Source organism: Pristiophorus japonicus, chromosome 23 (assembly GCF_044704955.1).
Source record: "Pristiophorus japonicus isolate sPriJap1 chromosome 23, sPriJap1.hap1, whole genome shotgun sequence".
NCBI lineage: Eukaryota > Metazoa > Chordata > Chondrichthyes > Pristiophoridae > Pristiophorus > Pristiophorus japonicus.
Window position 1 is genome coordinate 66866780 of NC_091999.1, and position 15779 is coordinate 66882558.

The window sequence follows — 15779 nt, forward strand, 5'->3', positions numbered from 1 at the left end:
CTGAACATGCAATGGTCAGTAATTGTACATAGGGACTGATAATACAATGGTCAATAAAGATATATGGGATTAATATTGCAATGGCCAGTAAGGATATATGGATACTTATTATGCAATGGTTAGTAAGGATGCATTGGGAATGATATTGCAATGGTCATTAAGGAAATACGGGATTGCTAATATAAAGCTCAAGAAGGTTGCATGGAGTTAAATATTGAAAGATCATTAAGGAAACCTGTTCGTCTTCCTGCAGAGTTTGGTTGGAATACCCGAGCAGATTATACAATGAACGATAATGATCATTGTAACTGAAAATACCTCTTACAATATAATGTGACAGTTATCATATTATAGCAAATAGTAACCGTAATATGATACGGATTTAAATTATGTTCACGCAGAGGAAATAGCACACACTAGCCAAGGTTTAAATATAAGTGAGGCTGATTTAGAAGGGATGAGGTGTAAGATGAACTAGTTAAACTAAGCTTTGTTGTAAGCAGGTAAACCTACCTCCAATTTTGGGCGCCACACATTAGCAGGGTTATATTTGCCTGGAGGGAGTGTAGCGTAGAATTAACATATTCATATCTGGATTACGAAGAGTTAAATCACGAAAATAATTTTTAGAAGATTACAGAGTTATTTAATGCATGTTTTCAGGAAAATAAGGGGAATTGATCAGGTAGATGAAAGTAAACTATTTCCGCTGTTTGGAAATCTGGGATAAGGAGACTTCACATAAAAGTGAAAGCCGAGCCGTTCACGAGTTTTCCAATTGATTATTTGATGGGATGCGGGCGTCGCTGACATGGCCAGAATTACTGCTTGCCTATAATTAATTGCCGTTGAGTAGGTGGAAGTGAGCCGCTTCCGCAAAAAGCTGCAGTTCGTGTGATGAAGGTACTCCCACAGTGCTGCTAGTCATGGATTTCTAGGATTTAAAAAGAAGCGACGATGAAGTAACATCAATATTTTTCCACGCCACGATTGTGCGTGAAGCAATGGTGAGTTGTTGCAGTGCATCTTGTAGATGGTACACACTGCAGCCACGGTACACCGGTGGTCGAAGGAATGAATGTTTAAGGTGGGGTGCCAATCACGAGGGCTACTTTTCCTTGTGTGGTGCAGAGCTGCCCAATCAGAGGGACCATGTATGATGATGCTACACAATGGATCACAGTGCAATGCACTTCCCAATTCCAGAAAAGGTGCACATCATTAAATCAGCAATTTTCACTTTTAACAGATTTAATAAACAGCAACCAGTTATCAGAAGCAAATAAATAACGGCACTTTTCCATTGTCGTCGGGGGAGCCGTGGCAAAACTGGAGGCAGATGTTGACTTTGAACATTGCTGGGCACATCTCAGTAAATAGTTTTTTTTTGTTTCTGGTAACGAAAGGTCACCGATCCTTAAGTTGGAATGTTTGTGTCTCTGGTAGAGGAAAGTAAGCTGTCAGTAAATTGGGATGGCTTTGTCTCTGGAAAAGGAATGTTAGCTTTCAGTATATTGCGATGTTCCTGTCACTGGCAGAGGAATGTTATCTGTCAGTAAATTGGGATATTTGTCTCTCTGGCAGAGGAATGTTAGCTGTCAGTAAATTGGGATGTTTGTCTCTCTGGCAAAGGAATGTCATCTGTCAGTAAATTGGGATGTTTGTCTCTCTGGTAGAGGAATGTTAGCTGTCAGTAAATTGGGATGTTTGTCTCTCTGGCAAAGGAATGTTACCTGTCAGTAAATTGGGATGTTTGTATCTCTGGCAGAGGAATGTTACTTATCCGTAAATTGGAATGTTTTTTCCTCTGGTAGACGAATGTCAGCTGTCAGTAAATTGGGATGTTTGTATCTCTGGCAAAGGAATGTTAGCTGTCAGTAAATTGGGATGTTTTGTCTCTGGTAGAGGAATGTTAGCTGTGAGTAAATTGGAATGTTTGTGTCTCTGGTAGAGGAATGTCACCTATCTCTAAGTTGGGATGTTTGTTCCTCTGGTAGAGGAAAGTTAGCTGTCAGTATATTGGGATGTTTTGTCTCTGGTAGAGGAATATTAGCTGTCAGTAAATTGGGATGTTTGTTCCTCTGGTAGATGAATGTCACCTATCAGTAAATTGAGATGTTTGTGTCTCTGGTAAAGGAATGTTAGCTGTCAGTAAATTGGGATGTTTTGTCTCTGGTAGAGGAATGTTAGCTGTAAGTAAATTGGAATGTTTTGTCTCTGGTAGAGGAAAGGTAGCTGTCAGTAAATTGGAATGTTTGTGTCTCTGGTAAAGGAATGTAAGCTGTCAGTAAATTGGAATGTTTGTGTCTCTGGTAAAGGAATGTTAGCTGTCAGTAAATTGGGATGTTTGTGTCTCTGTCACAGGAAGTTCACCTATCAGTAAATTGGGATTTCTGTGTCACGGGTACGTTTCGCAACCCTATGTGATCATTGTTGCTGTTTGAATCTTATCTTTACTGCAATGCAGATGATGAATTAATTTTAACTCATCCATAAGTGAAGACACATTTCCAGTTCACTTAAATCCATATCCGGCAATGGAAATTATTTGGAAATTATTGTGAAAATGTAACGCAGTATAGGATATTTAAATAAGGACGATTAATAGCTTGAGTTTTATTACTGTCATTATTTAACTATTTTACCTATTAGGGCCAACGGATATTGCAGCATTTTATTTAACTGCTCCCTGAATTTGCTCTGAGTCACGGAATATATAAACGTGTTCGTGCAGCAACTCAACAGCTGAAACATATTTGCACTTTCTCTGTAAATACATTTTGGATCACTGAACTTGTTGATTTTATAATCATTTGCGAATCGCTCAAATAAAACCTGTGCAACATACATCATCCACAACAGGATGACACTTCCCGAGATGGCGAAGAGTAAAACGATGGACTTTCTCCGGCTCTCCATCTCTGGGTCACTCTAATTCTCCCCAGAGCTGTGGGCCCGCAGTCTGCTGCGGGCTCTACTGGCCGTTAGAAATTGTCTGACGGTCACAGCATTGAGCAAAAGAATGAGAACGAACGGGAGACATGGTGTTAGAATACGGTCGAACCAGTCAAATGTTCTCCATACGGGTGATGTATAACGGATTTCCTTCAGTCTGCACTGAACATTGTCAATTATGACGATGGGTTCATGTCTAAAGTACCAGGGTATGTTGGTTAAACATCCCAGTGCACAGACCGTTCCTATAACAAAAGCCGCCGTTTGATTGGTGCAGTATTTTGTATTCAGCGTGTGGCAGCAAATGGCCACAAATCGATCAAAAGTGAAAGCGACGGTGAACCAAACAGAACTGTCTCTTGAAGCATTAATTAATGCAGTGCTGAGACGACACACGGGAGTCATGGACAGGAAGCTACCTGGAAATAAATACCCGGAATTCGGTTTAATATCACAGCGGTGATAATGACCAGGAGATCCGTCACCGCCATGGACGCGAGGTACCGAGTCATACACCTGGAGAGGCCGCACCTTCCTCGGGACAATCGCCACTATATTAACTGTAAAAAATAGAGGGAGAGGAGAGGGTTCAGAAGAGGCTCCCAGCAGAAGTAATATATGGACGTAATATGAAAGCTTTACAAATCATCCATGCTCTAATTAAGTGGCGGAACAGGCTCGAGTTCTTAAGTTCCAACTTTGATAATTGAAGTGATAGAATGCGATATAAATATCTGAGGTGAAAGCAAAATAATATTTCAGTTCATAGGGGAAAAAAAAATAAATAAATAGAAATGTCAAATCAGTTAAAAAAACTCGATTGTGCAATAAAGAATAAAATAATTCAATAATTTATACAGACAGATTTAAGACAATGAATTTAAAACCACACACTCAATACCGTAACAATGGAATAAAAATAAAAATAAATGTAAGCAAGTATGACTCTTGCAATGACCAACTTGAAAGCACTGTGCTTAGTTACGATTCAAATTATTTTAAAACGAGACCACGCATTTTTAATTGAAGCTATATACGACAATTGCAATTTTTACTGTTGTTCAATTGCAACGTTCAAATTTGTTTAGCTGACATCATCTCAACTGTAACTGCAAGGCTGAAGTCTATCTTTTGTAAAAAGTACCCACCTTCTGTACATTTCATAGCTCCGTATATCTTAATCAAAATAATTTTCGTTTCTAACATAAAATGTACTTCAATTCTAACTACACATTGAACTTATTAACACATATACTTTCCTCAATGTCACATATCCAGTATAACATTACAAAATGTTAAAAATAATCTTTCACCTCTCTGTCTGAAATAGTGGGCAGCGCTAAAATAAACATACAGACACACCGTTTTTCTTTTAAAAGACATGCGATCAGACAAATCAAAAATTCGTTAACTCCCAAAAAATTCACAGTCAGGAAAACTTCCACAAAAAAAGCATACACACTTTCATATAAACGGAAAACTTTTCAACAACATGTTTAATGTTCCTTTCGTTCAATAATAAATTTAATTTTTTTTACACTCGGCTGTTTAAGTGTCGATTTTATCTTTAACTTTCTCTTTGTTCTTTTTACCTCTGCATCTCCCACACTTTTATGCTTCTCGGACGAGGTTTTCCCCGCTTGTTATCTTAGGCCTGGGTGCTATCACTGACCTTCACAGGTCCCTGCGCTTTAATATTGTTGAGAAACTCTCCGGGGTCTCCCGAGTACAGCTGCCGGTCGTGCTGATATGTCTTTTCGAGCAGTGCATCCCAGTTAATCATTCCCCCGCCACCCACTGCTCCTAATGCACAATCATAAGATCTGGCAGTAACGGCAACCACAACAGCCTTCCAATTTCAGAGCGTTCACTCGAGTTCGTATAACTTTCCCGATTGGTCTTCCATCTCCAGCTCTTGCTGTTTCTTTAAGCCGTCTACCACCTGACTTTATTTTTCATTTAGCTCTTCTAATTCTTTACTTTGTTTGTTATGGTACTCAGCATTTTAAACTTGTTTTAGACTCACGCGTTCCTCAGTGAAGTTATCATTTCTTCAAAGGGGAATTGGTCTAATTTGGAACACATTAACTTTTGTAAGTGTTAATCAAATCTTTACTAGCCATTTTGTTAACAGATCTCTAATATCAATAACGATTGGTGCACAGTCCACGAGCACTCCCCACGAGGAGTTAATCCCTCCTCGACTGTAGCACCTGATCAGGAGGCCGCTCTAAAGGTCCGATCTATTAAACAATACCAACGGCTTTGTCTTAGTCCCATTGGGGTCTCAGTGAGTTAAACATTTTAAAGTATATTGGACAAGACATCAATAGGCAGCAGTCAGTATGTTTTCTGCAATAGATCAAGGTTCATTAAGCTTACAGCAGTAGTATACTTAACAAAAGGCGATAACAGAACAAAAGCTCGCAGCCCTCGGTCTCTGCAAACTTTCAGATACAGGTGACATCGTTTTCAATCAGTTCGTTGCTTTACCAGCAGTTTCTATGTGAATCTCGTCTTTCAGTATCGATGTTTTTTCCAAGTTCGGACCAATGATCTTTTGGCCAGAGTTGATATATGATATTTAACAAAATCTCCTTGGAATTGGTTCTAATGGTCAAAATACCGTTGTCACTCAAACCAGAGGTAGTATATTGTCCTCTCGTGCCTCCAGTAATTTTACACCAATTGAACTTTGTCCATGTTATCTTGTTTACAAATTCTTGCACCTCCTCGGAAATAAGACTTATTTATGCACCTATATCCTCCCTGTTAACATTGCTAGACAAACTCCAATTTCTACTTTCTTATTATAATAATTTGACATTGACTCGCAGCACATGGCTGCTTGTTATTTTTGACTGCCTTTGCATATATTTGAGCAGCATCTAACATTCCCATGCTCGTCAAGAATCATGGGTAAGATTAGTTGGGTCAATGACTGCAAATTCAATATATGTATATGAATATCTAATAGCAGTCTTTCGTATAGAAGTGAAATATTTTGGTAAAATGAAAGAATAAAGACAATATAAACTACATAGTACAATATTAAAGGGGTGCTGGGACAGATACATGGGATGCGTATGTATATGCATCCTTCAATGTGGCAGCGCAAGTGGAGTGGAATGGTAAAATGGCATACGGGAAATTGGGCTTTATAAATAGCGGCATAGAGTGCAAAAGCAATTATTTATGATCAACCTTTATTACACCATTTTTCCGAGTCTACAGCACAGAAAAATTCCAAAAGGACAATGCGATCTCGGCCAATGTTCATGTTCTGCACGAGCCTGTACCCAATCTACGCATCTTTCCCGATCAGAATACTCTTCCAATCCTATCTCTATCGTGTGTTTGTATAGTTTATCCTTAAGTACATAAGAATATAAGAAATAGAAGCAGGTGTAGATCATTTGGCCCCTCGAGCCTTCTCCACCATTCAATAAGTTCATGGCTGATCCAATCGTGGCCTCAACTCCACTTCCCCACCAGCTCCCCATAACTGTTCATCCCTTATCGTTCAAAAATCTGAAAGGAGGGAGTTCCTCCACGAGTGGAAACATCCTCTCAGTATCTATCCTGTCAAGCCCTTTCAGAATCATAAACGTTTCAGTAAGATCACCTCTCAGTTTTCTAAACTCCAATGAGTACAGGCCCAAACTGTTCATCCTCTCTTCATATGACAAACGCTTCATCTCAGGAATCAACCCCGTGAAACTTCTCTGAACTGCCTCGAATGCAAGTATATCCCATCTTAAATAAGGAGACCAAAACTCTACGCAGTACTCAAGCTGTGGTCTTACCAGTGGCCTGTACCGTTATAGCAGAAGCTCCCTCCTTTCAAAGTCCATCCCTCTTGCAATTCAAGCCAACACTCCATTTGCCTTCCTATTTACTTCTGTATCTGCAAGCTAGCATTTTGCATTTCATGTACAAGAACCACCAGATCCCTCTGTATCGCAGCATTTTGTAATCTCACTCATTTAAATAATAATTTGATTTTTATTTTTCCTACCAAAGTGGAAAACTTCACATTTCCCAAATTATACTCCATCTGCTAAATTGTTGCCCTCTCATTAAGCCTATCCATACCCCTTTGTCGATTATTTGCATCCTCCTCACAACTTGCTTTCCCACCTATCTTTGTATCATCAGCAAGTTTGCCTACATTACACTGGGCCCCTTCATCCAAGTCATTAATATAAATTGTAAATAGTTGAGGCCCCAGCACCAATCCCTATGGCATCCCACGAGTTACAATTTGAGCAACTCAAAATGAACCATTGATCCCGACTCTATTTTCTGCTCGTAAGGCATCCTCTATCCTTGCTAATGTATTACCCTCAACCCCCTGAGCTCTTAAATTGTGTATTGACCTTTTAAGTAGCACCTTTCTGCAAATACAAATTCATGACATCGACTGGTATCCCTTTATCCACCCTGCTCCCTACATCCTCAAAGTGCTCGAGCAAATTTTTCAAGCATGACTTCCCTTTCATAAAATTAAGCTGACTGCTTTATTATATTATGATTTTCTAAACGTCCTGTTATTACTTCCTTAATGTTGGACTCCAGCATTTTCACAATGATAGATGTTAGGCTAACTGATCTATTTTTTCCTGCTTTCTGTCTCCTTGCTTTCTTAAATAGGGTTGTTACATTTGCTCTTTTCCACTCCGTTGGGATTTCTCCAAAATTCAGGTAATGTTGTTAGATTACAACCAATGCAACCACTATATCTGTAGCTATCTGCTTCAAGACCCAAGGATGCAGGCCATCAGGTCGAAGGGACTTGTCTGCATTTAGTCCCATTAGTTACCCTAGTACTTTTTCTGCAGTGATAGTGATTGATTTAAGTTCCCCCTCCCAAATGGCTTCTTGATTATCAATTATGTGATGCTTTTCGTGCCTTCTACTGTGAAGGACAATACAAAATATTTGTTCAAAGTCTCCACCATTTCCCTGTTTCAATTATTAATTCCTCAGTCTCATCCGCTGAGCGACCAACATTTACTTTAGGCACTTTCTTCCTTTTTATATACCAGTAGAATATCTTAATGTCTATTTTTATATGCCTTGCTAGTTCACACTCATAAGTTATCTTCTCTCTCTTTATCAATTTATTCGTCGTCCATTGCTGGTCAATAAAAATCTCCCTATCCACGGAACTACTTTTCTTCGCAACATTGTATGCCTTTGTTTCAATTTTATACAATCCTTTACTTCCTTAGATGGTCACGGACGGCTTATCTTTCTATTAGCATCTTTATTTCTCACTGGAATATATCTTTGCTGAGAGTTACGAAATATCTCCTTAAAATTTGACACTGAGTTTCTACAGTCTTAAACTTTAGTATATTTCCCAATCCACTTTAACCAACTCTGCTTTTATTCCTTTGTAATTACATCTTCGTAATTTAAATGACCTATCATTCTTCGTTTTTCTTGAGAAAAATGCTCCAGATGTTCAGGACACTTCTTTGAGACGTAGCTTTCTCAGCCTCAAACTGAGTTTGAAATTCTACCATGCTATGATCACACTTACCAAATGTATCCTTCACTGCGAGGTCATTCATAAATCCAGACTTGTTACACATTACCAGAACAAAAATAACCTGCACCTTGGATGATCTTACAATGATATAACATCTATATTATTCATCTCAATTACACTTTGAGATAGCAATTTCCACTATCATACGAATCTCGGTAAATAAGTTTCTACTAAATGTCCATCTGGATCTAATGATAACTAACTGATATTGACGGCCAAACATTTGGTCGCTCACACAAATGTAAATATCTTCTCTACACGAAGCCAATAAAATCCCTTCGTAATTTAAAGACCTGTCATTTTTCTATTTTCTTAAGAAAAGTGCCCCAACTGTTTAGAATTTCCTGATGCGTATATCCTCTCAGTTGTGGTATCACCCTTGCAAACCTGTTTTGCAACCTCAAGTGCCTTTATCCTCTTTGTAATACAGAAACCAGAAGAGTGCCCACTACTCCAGTACGGTTGAACCAGTGGTTGTAAATTACTGTTTAGACCTCAGCTGGAGCATTTTTCCAATTTCGGGCACCACACTTTAGGAAGGTTGTCGTGGCTTTGGAGGTGATGCAGAAAAGATTTAGAATTGTAGGAGGAAGTTCAGTTGTGTCGAGCTTCCAGAGAGGTTGAGATTGTTCTCCTTAGAGCAGAGAAGGATGAGGGAGATTTAACAGAGATGTCCAAAGAATCTCTGGCTCACTGATTCTCTTCAATGCTATGGGCCAGGTGTCTATATCTCTGGGTCACTGACTCTCGCCATTGCTGTGGGCCAGGAGTCTATATATCTGGGTCACTGACACTCGACATTGCTGTGGGCCCGGGCTCTCCATCACTGGGTCACTGATTCTCTCCATTCCTCTGGGATCGGGGTCTCTATCTCTGGGTCACTGAGTCTCTCCATTCCTGTCGGCCTGGAGTCTCTTTCTCTGGGTCAGTGACTTTCTCCATTCCTGTGGGCAAGGAGTCTATATCTCTGGGTCACTGACTCTCTCCATTCCTGTGGGCCCGGGGTCTATATCTCTGGGTCACTGATTCTCTCCATTCCTGTGGGCAAGGGATCGATATATCTGGGTCACTGACTCTCTGTATTCCTGTGGGCCACGGGTCTATATCTCTGAGTGACTGATTCTCTTCATTCCTGTGGGCCCGGGCTCTCTATCTCTGGGTCACTGACTCTCTCCATTCCTATGGGCAAGGGGTCGATATCTCTGGATCACTGTGTCTCTCGATTGCTGTGGGCTCGGAGTCTCTATCTCAGGGTCACTGACTATCTCCATTACTGTGGGCCCGGGCTCTCCATTTCTGGGTCACTGAGTCTCTCCATTCCTTTGGGCTCGGAGTCTCCATCTCTGGGTCACTGAATCTCTCCATTGCTGTGGGACCAATCACTCTATCTCTGGGTCACCGACTCTCTCCATTCTTGCTGACCCGGGGTTTCTATCCCTGGGTCACTGAATATCTCCATTGCTGTGGGCCCAGTCATTCTATCTCTGGGTCACCGACTCTCTCCATTCCTGTATGCGACCGGAGTCTCCTGAGGGCTCTGCTGGGCGCTCGAATTTGGCTGATGGTCAGCTCATTGAACAGTAACATCAGGAGGAATGGGAGAGACAGTTAGACTGCGGTCCAAGCAGACGAACGCTCTCCATCCGAGTGAAAGAGGGATTATTATTCTAATCATAGAGTACGAGTGCAAATTGTTAATTATATGAGGTGATTTATATATGAAGCTGGAAGGCAAGTATTTTAAACAGCCCAGCACACAAACCTTCCTTATAACAACATCCGCCATTTTCTCAGTGCAATATTTTGTTTTCAGAATCTGGCAGCAAATAGTCACTAATCTATTAATGGTGAAAGCGACCGTGAATCAGATTGAACCTTTTCTCATGCTGCAGAAATTAGGACATGTGTTAGACTGCAAGCCAGGGCAGTAGAGAGAGAGCGAGGTGGAAATTAAATACCTGGAAGCGAAATTAATATCAGGGCGTTGAAAATGTCCAATAGGTCGGTCACCACCAAGAACAACTTGTACCAAGTGATAAACCTGTGATACATCTTCCTCGGGACAGGATCACAATCGCCACCAAGTTAACTGGAACATTGAGAAAAACAAAGTGAAAATAGAGATCAGATTCAAAATAAATCTTCCAGTTTGACATTTGTAATAAAATGTTCAGTTTTAATGAAGCGCTTGATTCTGGGTGAATTCAAAATTATATCGCAACCATGACTGGGATTGAAGACGGGCTGTGCACCCAGTGGAAGCAAAGATCGAGGACTCAAACAGATGAAATCAATAATATAAATTGTCAATAGAAAATTAGAATCAATGAGGGAAATATGTTACACACAGTGCCAGCCATGGCTCACTAGGTAGCTGGCTCGCCTCTGAGTCAGCAGATTGTGGTTTGAAGTCCCACTCCAGAGACTTGACCACAGATAACTAGGTTGACAATCCCAGTGCCGTTCTGAGAGAGTACTGCACTGTCAGAGGTGCCATCTTTCCGATGAGACGGAAACCGAATCTGGTCTCGGTCAGATGTAAAAGATAAAGGAGCAGAGACAATAAATAATGAAAATCAATAAGGACGTAGCATCTAGCAGAGAGAATAAAGTAAAATATCGATATCAAAATCAAATGAACGCTAGAAGCGAGAGAGCATGTCGTCTATAAGCTCTTTAGGGAAGGAAATCTGCCGCCCTTACACAGGCTGGCCTATATGAGACTCCAGAAACACTGCAAAGTGGTTGACGCTTAACTTCCCTCTAAAATTGTGCACTAAGCCACTCAGTTTGTCAAGGGGCAATTATGGATGGACGATAAATGCTGGCCTAGCCAGCGACGCCCAAATCCCAAGAACGAATAAAAAAATGTAGCCAAATGCTTGTTCAAAGAGCTGGGTTCGAAGCAGCGTCGTTAAGGAGGAGAGAGATATCCGGAAGCAGAGAGGGAAAGGGACTGAAATGCAGACTTTGCAGCCTTGGTATTTGAATGAACAGCCGCCAATGATGCAGCGATGCAAATGTCAAAGGTGAAAATATTTAACTGGAGGAGGGCTAATCTAATAAGCTTAAAGGGGATCTAGCCAAGGTGGATTGGAAACAAAGGTTAGCAAGAAAAAAAATAAATGAGCAATGGGAGGCCTTCAAAGAGGAGATACTTTGGGTACAGATTCGGCACATTCTCACGAGGGGGAAAGAAAAGGCACCCAAACCTAAAGCTCCTTGGTGACTGAAGAAATAGAGGTTCAATTGAAACCGAAATAGATGGTTAATGTCAGGTTTATAATACAGCAAGGGAAATCAAGCTAAATACAGAAATCGCAGAGAATAACTGAATAAGGAGATAAGACAGGCAAAACAATTGTATTGGAGATGCTTAGCGGGTAACAAATTATATTATTAATATATAAAGAAGTAAAGGAGAATCTTGGGAAAACTGGGATCGATTAAGGGACAACATTTCTTCTGGATGCAGAGGATATGGCTGAGGCACTGAGTGAGTACTTTGCATCTGTATTCACTGAAGGGGAGGATTCTCCCACTCATACAGTAATGGAGGAGGTAGTAGAGAAAATGGATAGGATAACAATAGATGAAGAGACGGTACTAAAACGGTTGGCAGTTCACATAGTAGAAAAGTCAGCCGGACAAGATGAGAGGCATTCTAGGCTACTGATGTGAGTAAGGCTGGGAATTCCGGAGGGCCCGGCCATTTCTTTCAATCCTCCTGTGATATGGGACTGGTGCCAGAGGATTGGACCATAGCAATTGGTACACCATTGTTCAAAAAGGGGAGCAGTATAAACCCGGCAACAGCAGGCCCGTCAGCCTAACGCCGGTGGTTGGGGAAACCTTTATCGACAATAATACGGGACGAAATCAATTATAAAATCGAAGAACAAGGGTAACTAAATGAACGCAATATCGTGTTTGCCTAACTTGATTTTGTTATTCGATGGAATGAAGGTAAAGGTTGGTCAAAGTAGATATTGAGTATATGAACTTTAAAAAAACGCTTGATAAATTGCCAGATAATAGAATTAGACACCATGGAATTAAAGAGAAATGGCAGTGTGGAAGGAAATTGGCTTATGGGCAGAAATAATTGTTTGGATGTGAAAGTTTGTTTTTATTATTCGTTCCTGGGATTTGGACATCACTGGCAAGCCTGCATTCTTCAACATGTGCAGACCTTGTGATGTTCGGGAGGGAGTTCCCGGATTTTTCCCAATAACAATGAAGGAAGGGTTGGAATATTTCCACGTCGGCATGGTGTATATCTTGGAGATGGTGATCCCATGCACCTGCTGCCCTTGTCATTCTAGGTGGTAGCATTCGCAAGGTTGGGATTGACTGTCGAAGAAGCCTTGCCGAGTTGCTGCAATAAATCTTATAGATGGTACACACTGCAACCAGGGTCCGCCGGCGGTGGAGGAAGTGATTGTCATAGAATCAGAAATTTACAGCACGGAAGGAGGCGATTTCAGCCCCGTGTGTCCGTGCCGGCCAACAAGAGACTGTCCACCTTAATCCCACTTTCCAGCTCTAGTACATAATCCTGCAGGTTAATGCACTTAAAGTCCACATTCAACAACGTTTTAAATATGTTGAAGGATTCTGCTTCTACCACCCTTTCAGGCAGTGAGGTCCAGATCCTCAGTACCCTCCGGGTGAAGATAAAGCACCCCAAAATCTTCTGAAGCGCTTATCAAGTATTTTCAATCTATAGCTCCTGGTTGTTGATCCTTCTGCTAAGGGAATTAGATCCTTCCTATCAACTGTATCTCGGCCCCTCATAATTTTAAACACCTTAATATGGTTTCCCCTTAGCCTCCTCTGTTCCGACGAAAACACACCAAGCCTATCCAAACTTTCCTCATAACTAGAATTCTCCAGTGCAGGCAACCTCCTCATGAATCTCCTCTGTAAACTCTCTAGAGCAATCACATATTTCCTTTAATTTGGTGACCAGAACTGCACGCAGTACTCTAGCTGTGGCCTAACTTGTGCTTTATAAGGTTCATGCACAACCTCGCTGCTCTTGTATTATATGCCATTGCTAATAAAGGTGGATATTATATATGTCTTCTTAACTACCTTATCTAACTGGCCTTCCACCTTCTGGCACCTGTGGACCTGCAATCCAAGTTCTCTTTGTTCAATCACGCTCAGGACTGATGCCTTGTAGATGTTGGAAATATTTTGGGGAAGTCAGGATGTAAGACACTCGCTGGAGAACACTCAGCCTCTGACCTGCTCCTGATGCTACAGTATTTATGAGTCTGTTCCATTGAAAGTTTGTGGTCAGTATTGAGTCCCAGGATGTTGGTGGGGATTCAGCTAATATCATTGGTGCGGTTGTTGTGCTTGGATATATTCATTTTCTGGTCCTTGTGTAGCGTGAATGTTATTTGGCACTTAATCAGCCTTGGCCTGAATGTCGTCCAGGTCTTTCTGCCTACGGACAGGGAGTGCTCCATTAGCCTACGATTATCCTGCACACTGGAGTCATCAGTGAACATCCCCGCTTCTGATATTATGATAGATGGAGGTCACTGATGAAGCACCTCAAGATGGTTGGGCCTAGGACACTGCTCTGTGGAACTGCTGCCTGGGGCTGTGATGATTGACATTGAACCACCACAACCATCTTCCTTTGTGCCATGGTATGAATCCAGCCAGTGGAGATTTATATCGCTGACCCCTATTGCACATTTTTAGGAGGGCTCCTTGATGCTACACTTGGTTACGTGCTGCTGTGATGTCAGGTGAATCAGTCTCATCTCACCTCTGGAATTCAGCTCTTTAGTTTGGACCAAGGCTGTAATGAGGTCTGAATTCAGTGGTCCTGGCAGTCCCAAACTCCGCACAGGTGAGCCAGTCATTGGTGAGTAAGTGCCGCTTGATAGCACTGTCGATGACACCTTCCATCACTTTGCTGATGTTGATACTGATGGAGCGGAAATTGGCCGGAAAGATTTGCCCTGTTTTTTGTTGACAGGACACACTTGGGCAGTTTTACACATTGTCGGATCCAGTGTTGTGACTGTACTGGAACAGAGTGGCTGGAGGCCTGGCTAGTTCTGGAACACAAGTCTTCAGCACGACAGCCGGAATGTTGGCCCATAGCCTTTGCGGTATCCAGGGTACTCAGCCATTTCTTCAGATCATGTCGATTAAATCGATTTGGCTGCAGACTGGATATTTGATGGTAGGGAAGTCAGGAAGATGCCGATATGTATCATCTGCTCGGCATTTCTGGCTGAAGATGGTTGTAAACAGTGCAGCCTTGTGTTTTGGAATCACGTGCTGGGCTCCTTCAGCACTGATGAAGGTGTAATACTTATGGAACCTCTGCTTCCGTTAGTTGTTGAAGTTTCCACCAACATTCACGATTGGATGTGTCAGGACTGCAGAGCTTTGATCTGATTGCAAGATCGCTTATCTCTCTCTATAACATGCTGCTCCTTCTGTTTAGAATGAGTGTAGTCCTGTGTTGCAGGTCTAAAAACTCATTTTTAGCTACGTCTGGAGCTGCTCCTGGCATGCTCTTCTGCACACCTCATTGAATCGGCTTTGGTCCCCTGGGTTGATTGTAATGGTAGAGGGAGGGATATTCCGGACCATGAGGTTACAGATTATGGTGGAATACAAAGCTGCGTCTGCAGATGACACACGGCGCATCATGAAGGCCTAGTTTTGAGCTGCTAGATATGTTCTGAATCTGTCTTATTTAGCACAATGTTCGTGCTACTCTTAACAATAGACGGTGTCCTCAATTGAAAGACAGGATTCGTTGCCACAGGGACTGTGCGATGATCATTGCTACCAAAGCTATCATGGATATATGCATCTGCGACAGGTAGCTTGGTGAGGATGAGATCAAGTAGGTTCTTCGCTCGTATTGGGTCTCTCACCACCTGCTGCAGGCCAGTTTGGCAGCTCTGTCCTTTAGGATTTGGAAAACTCGGTTGTTAGTGGTGCTGCCGATCCACTCTTGGTGATTGACATTGAAGTCCACCACCCAAATTACATTATGTGCCCTTGCTATACTCGGTGCTTCCTCCAAGTGGTATTCAGCATGGAGGCTTCCTGATTCGTTAGCCGAGTGGGGGCGGTAGGTGGGAATCAACTTGATGTTCCCTTGCCCAGGCGTGATCTGAAGCCATGAGACCTCATGGGTCTGGAGTCAATGTTGAGGACTACAGCGGCCAATATCACCCGACTGTATAGCACTATGTCACCACCCGTGGTGGGTCTCAACTGC

The 15779-nt window shown here is 41.8% G+C and overlaps 1 pseudogene; it reads right to left on the minus strand.

The window, feature by feature from the left end:
- Window positions 1-2628: 2628 nt before the first annotated feature.
- LOC139235590 (probable G-protein coupled receptor 139) lies at window positions 2629-10668 on the minus strand (annotated as a pseudogene).
- Window positions 10669-15779: the final 5111 nt, after the last annotated feature.